The sequence below is a fragment of the Convolutriloba macropyga genome, unplaced genomic scaffold (genome assembly GCF_964194025.1).
Source record: "Convolutriloba macropyga unplaced genomic scaffold, txConMacr16.3 SCAFFOLD_2647, whole genome shotgun sequence".
Taxonomy (NCBI): domain Eukaryota; kingdom Metazoa; phylum Xenacoelomorpha; order Acoela; family Convolutidae; genus Convolutriloba; species Convolutriloba macropyga.
Window position 1 is genome coordinate 26,454 of NW_027451511.1, and position 6,538 is coordinate 32,991.

Sequence of the window (6,538 nt, forward strand, 5' to 3'; positions counted from 1 at the left end):
ACAAAAAGACGTTGCCTTTGAATGCAATTTTGTTTCGTTTTAGCGGCTTGAATAAAGCAAGAAATTTAACGAGTTACCGTTCAAGTATATTGAAAATTTCACCGGTTGTAATGTCTGGAGAGATGTATACACAAGATATAAATGTTTTGTTTGTCTTCACTTGTACCGCAGCAATAAGATTCTGTAGAATATTTCCGGCTAGCTTTTTTCAATAGGAACATTTCTCTGCGTTTTTTTTCCAGAAAGACAAAAAAGTGCCTGTAATGGAAATCAACTCAGGGTTAAAATTAACTGTTTTCTAGTAAGCGTCAAAATTTCATTAATGTGATCCTATATTTTCCAGCATTAAAAAAGACCTTTTCTGCACGCTTTCATCATTCATGTCTCTGTTGACTATTAGTTTTGAAATATAAAGGGCAATACAGAGGTGGATTGAATCCTCCGCACACATATCTAGAAAAAAAGCCAGTTTGAAATTTGTAGCGAGTAAAAAAGTACGAATAATGATAATTGTTAAGGCTTATTCAAAACGTTTACGAGTTGATCGTTAAATTCAATAAGTAGCGAGGGATTCGGTTGTACACATATCACATCAAGTTCAGTTTTTTGGTATAAAGTTATTCAAATGAATCTAGCACACAGACGGTACCTGCAAGTACCTGCTAGATTAAGTTCAGTCAGTTAAGATTTGCAAGTGAAGTAAGGTTTACAGTAAGAAAAGTTGGATAACACGAAATGGCTAACGCAGTTAACTATATAAATGAGAGATAGCAACAAGAGTGAGTTTTAAAGGAAATATAAAATTACATGGGGATCCCTGGGGATCGGTGACTCCTCCACCAAATACCCCCGTCGGCAAGAATTTTAACACAGTTAAAATTCATCGGAATTATAAAAGTCATTGGGGTGAATGCTGGAGATGGAGCTTTTTGCAGGCGAAGCTGATGTGGGGGCATGTTATTCGTCATGTTATTCACCGGGGGCATATCTGCGGTTATCTCTTCTTGTATGGCAGCGGGGCTGCCGTCGATGTTCTGTACTCCGTCGTTGTCCGTGGTGTCGTCAATTTCATGGGGCCATCGTTGTTCTGGGTTACATCGTTGTCCTGGGTTCCGGTGTTTAGCGTGTTCTCAAAAGAGTCCAGAAACTCAACCTCAATTTGTCTTATAGGAGGTTGAATAGGGAAGTCTTCGGTCGAGCTGTCACCGAGGTTTATTACATCCTCATGGCTTGGTTGTTTCCAGATTTTGTGGGGAATTTTCTAGTCTTGGGGTCGATTTCATGGTGCCTTTGGGTGGCGAACAGGAGCAGGAAGAATGGCTTGGAAAGTCGTGGCATTGGCTGTTGCCAGTAGTTGTTTGTGTTTGCTCATTTTCTTCTTGCATAATATCATTGGGGTTGGATGACGTTATGTTTTCGAAGAGCGGAGTCCCTGGGGAGTCGGACTCGATGTTCATTATTTTCACCAATGGTGAAAATTTGAGCTTGTTTTTGTTGATGCTCGTGTAGCTTTTGTTGTCCGAGGAACTGGAGTATCTGAGTTTTCGTTTGTTTGTTGCATTTTCTTTCGATTGCTGTAGTGCGGCCACTTTTGATTTTTGTTCGAAGACTGACAACGTGGAGGGTTTTGTCAAGCGAGCTTTTGCGTTTTTTAGCCATTGGGGTCTTTTGGTTGCCCCGGGGTTTTTTGGTTGCACTTGGTTCTGTCGCAAAGGTTGTTTGAACGTTGGACGAGGGCGTTTCTGTGCGCGCTGATTCTTGCGTGCCATTGCTACTACTTCCGCATGTCCCATAGGCTTCGTATTTATGACGCCTTCGGGTTGTGGTACTGTGGCCGTTTGCAGTGGTGCAGACCTTGATTGTTTGGCTCGTGCCTCTTGCTGTCTGCTCTTGTTCGGTTTTTTCTTCGAAACAGAATTTTCTTATTTTTTCCTGGTTGTGTTTGTATTCGCCGACTGTTTTACATGCTACCATATGTATTAGGCGTGGTTTTAGTTCTGGTTCGCGAGGTATAGTTTCGGTTACAATTGCTGAGTCGTTCTTTCTTATTACTGTGTTTTTCCGATTATCAGTATCTAGTGTTATTGTGTGGGGTGAATAATTCGTGATCGTGTACCGTCTTGTATAATATTACATTGCGGTTTCAGATTTCCCCTGGGTTGTGGTGCTTTTCGTGCTTTTGTCTTACGTGCGATATTTTTTCTATCATATATTATGGTTGACGTTTTATTACCGAATGTTATTTCAAGTTTGTCGGGTATGGTCTTACCAGGAACGCGCTTGTGGCTAAGCAGCGGCGCGTTCTCTGAATAGTCAGTGTCGCTTGCTTGAGGTGTCAGCTGTGACTGGGCTTTGTAATGTATGTTTAGTTCAGACTCGGAGTCGTTATCGCAATCCCACATGATTTCCCTGGGGAGCGCTGGGTGCCGTAGCGTCGCTTGATCTGAAGCAAATTTGTTTATTTGTTTGTATGATAGGTTTTTGCGTGACCGTTTGGTTATTATGTTAGAAAGTTTTGTATTTGGGGGTCTACCAAAATGTGCTTCCAATGGTTTAATTTTGGTTGTTGTGTTTGGAATAAGTCTTATTGATTCTATTATTTTGGCTACTATTGTGGCTAGATCAGAAGATGACCATAAGGGGTCATGTTCCATGACCGCGATTCTCCTTTTTATTGTTTGTATTAGCCTTTCTACCATAACGGTTGCTCTATGATCTCCCGCGGGAGCAACAATTAGTTTGATATTTTTTTTTGCAGATTATTTCGAATTCTCGAGCTTTAAATGCTTGTGCCTGGTCGCAGCGGAGAGACCTGGGGATTCCGTGGAAACGACAGTATTGTTCTAAATAGTTTAAAGCCGTTTGTGTGTCACAATCTTTGAACACTTGAGCGTGGGGGTATCGGGTTAGACGATCTACTGATACTAGTATATAGTAGTTTTGTTTGTGTTCTCTAAATGGTATTGGTCCTGCAATATCTTTTTGGACCTCTTCGTTTGGTTCTGATAAGTTAGGTAGTATTCCTAGGGATTGTTTTGGAATTAGTGGTTTTAATTTTTTACCTTTTTCGATACAGTCTGTGCACGATTGTGCTTTTGCTGTTACATCCCTGTGGATTCGTCGTAACCACACTAGGTCCGCCAAACGCAGCATTCCTGTTTGTCCCGGGTGCGTTTAGTGTAATGCGTTTATTACTAATTGTTTTAGGGCTGCCGGAATCATGAGTCGATTATCGTACAGTACACACCCAGTTGGTGTGACTGCTAGGTCCCGTTTTCAAGAATAAAAGTAGGGGCTGACTCGTTTCATCGTTTACCAGACTTTTTCTTTGATGAGTTTGATTATTGGGCTCAAGTTTTTGTCCTTTTGGGTAGCTTCAGCCAGGAATTCTTCGCCAAATACCTGGCATAAGTTTTTCCGGTATTGAGGCATATCAACGGTGTTGCTTAAGGGAAAGATTGGGTTTGCTGGGTCTGGTCTTAGGGCTGATCTACATAGGCCTTTGTTGGTTGTTTCATCCGTTTGTTTGGCAACTGTGTTTCTGCTGGTGTTCAATTTTGATTTCAGTTTGTTTGGGGCTCGCTTACGTTTTATAATTGTTTGTTCAAATGTAATGTGTTTTGGGCGACTTCTTGTTGTAACTTGAACGGTATTATATCCCTGGTGAAATTTTTTCAAAGATGTAACTGGGGTGGAGTGGACGGAATATATGTAATTTGAATTTGATGGTGATCCCTGGGGATTAATTGTTGATGTATAATGAGTGTGTTTTAAATTAGTATGATTTAAAATTGATTCAATTGAAGGAGGAAGAATAAGCGAATGCAAATTGAGTGGATTAAGGCAAAAAGCGCTGTCTTAATTATACGCGTGCGGATTATTATTCGCTGTTAAGTATTCTGTCTGGTATTTGTCTTTATGCATTTTTGAGGTCTATTTTTGAAAACCAGAATGTCCCTGGGGAAGTATCCCTTTGCGTACTGTATAGGGCGACGGCGTCAACTTTGTGGTCGATACTTTGCATTTAATATTTATATTTGTGAATTGCCTTATTTAATTTTTTCGAGTCCAATGCCATTTTTACTGATTTGTCCTTTTTATTTTAATAACAACTGGGCTAACAAAGAGGTCGTCGGGGCATTTTTCGAGTTTTGTAAAAACTGATTGTCCTGTATTAGTTTATCGAGTTCCATTTCGACTTTCGCAAGTAGATGGAGGGGGACACTGCGTCCTTTTTGTTGGATTGCAGTGTGGTTTTGTTTGAAAATTGACTTTGCGGCATGGTTTTTTGATTTTCCAAGTCTCGTACAGAGGTGGGGGTATTTATTATAAATCCATTTGATAATGTTTTTCTCTGTTTCAATTGACGTAATGGAATTAATTGTATTACCTGGGGTTTAACGTGGTTGTTGTTGGAGGGTGATTCCCAGTTTCTGCAAGACGTCCCTTTCCATCAAATTGTTCGTTTTATGGCCTACCACAAGGATTCGACAATGTTGAGCTGTCCATGATCCAGATTGTAGGGTTAGGTTCAGTTCTCGTTCAATCTTTATATTGTTATTGTTGATGCATTTGTATTTTTTTTGGCTGGTGTATGGTTGGAGTCGAATTTTGGGATTCTGTTCCATGAATTTGTTTGCTTGTTCTTTTGGCGTGAATGTCCGTGGGGATCCTGTATCGGCCAGCCATTGTATTGTTAATTTGTTTGTGGTAGTTGTTTCTACCCAGATTTCTTTTGGTAGAGCTGCGTTTAGTTGTACCTTGTTGACTTCAGTGAAAATTTCAGGGGCAATTTGATTGATGTCAGCCCAGTCCTCTGAGAGCTCTTTTATATATAATGCGGATTCCGGATCGACTGATTCAATTTTTTCTTCCTCTTGTTCTTGTTCGGTTATGAGCTGTTCCTGGATTTGGCGCACCTTGAGTTGACTACTCTGTCCCTGGGGACGTTGGTAGGTTCCTTTTTGTGGCGTTGGTTTCCGGGTTGGTAGGGGGAATTTTTGACCTGCACATTTTAGCGAAATGGCCGGTTTTCTTACAGACGTTGCATACGGCTTGTTTCGCAGGACATGTTTTCATGTGACCTGCTGAGAAGTTTCCTCCGCATCTCCAGCATTGTTCTTTTGTGTTGTTTTGCTGGTTTTGTTGTTGGTAGGGGGGGGGTGGTTGCTGGGCGTGCGTTGTTGTTGATTTCGTTAATTTGATTGTTCGAATTTGGCGCAGAGGACCGGAGAATTTCTTTCTGATTCTCTTGGCCTCTTTCTCTAGACAATGCAAAATTTAAGACTTGTGCTGGGGAACGCACTTCCGAAAGCAGTTCCATCTGAATTGCGGTGTTATTCATTTTAGCAGTGAACAAATCCTTTAGGAGGTCTTCCTCTACATTACCCAGGGCTGCTTTTGAGCCGAGTTTTCGTAATCGGCTGAAGAATGTCTCCAGATTTTCGTTTGGATTTTGTTGGACTGTGATCAACTGGAATCTGTCGAAAGTTAGATTGCGTGGACGAGCGAAGGTTAGACCCAGCTCGTAAACGAGTTTGTTTGTGGAACAGTGATCGATCATGGTATGGGGACTTCTCTGATGGAAGATTCGTGTAGCTTGTGTCCCTTTCAAAGCTTGTGTCGACTTTCAAATCGGCCTCGTTCCACGTATACCTGTCGATCATCGGTCCCCTGTTTCTGATTTGCTTGCATTCATTCTCCCAGTCGACCGAGCGTCGCTCGTTTCTTATTTCTCTTTTACTCTCTTCATCTTCGCTTGCATTTTCAACCCTTTCTTCGAATGTTGGCATTATAGGGTAGAAGAGATCGTTTGGTGTTGGTTTTAATCTGAGGAGTTGGTTCAGATGCATATTTTCTTTGGCCATTACTGCCATTTTAAATGTGGAGAACCACGTCTGCCACTCGTTTGTTGGATTGGCTCCATTTTTCCAATATACGCGTACACCAATGGGTGATTTCATTGTTGACTGCGCCATGTTAAGGCTTATTCAAAACGTTTACGAGTTGATCGTAAAATTCAATAACTTCCGAGGGATTCGGTTGTACACATATCACATCAAGTTCAGTTTTTTGGTATAAAGTTATTCAAATGAATCTAGCACACAGACGGTACCTGCAAGTACCTGCTAGATTAAGTTCAGTCAGTTAAGATTTGCAAGTGAAGTAAGGTTTACAGTAAGAAAAGTTGGATAACATGAAATGGCTAACGCAGTTAACTATATAAATGAGAGATAGCAACAAGAGTGAGTTTTAAAGGAAGTATAAGTTTACATGGGGATCCCTGGGGATCAGCGACTCCTCCACCACAATAATGATAAAAAACGTTTATTGGATTTTTTTAAAAATCCCTTAATTTTGTATTTTATTCTTCTACCGGTAAATTGAAGAACTTGAACAGATTCCACGGAAATCACCGAGTGATAACTCAAAAAGCACAAATGATATTTGCTCAGTCTTGATTTCATCGATATTTTTTGAGAGCATTCCTCCAGCTGACATTTTTTGCATTCAACTGGTTAAAACTACAGGAACCGCT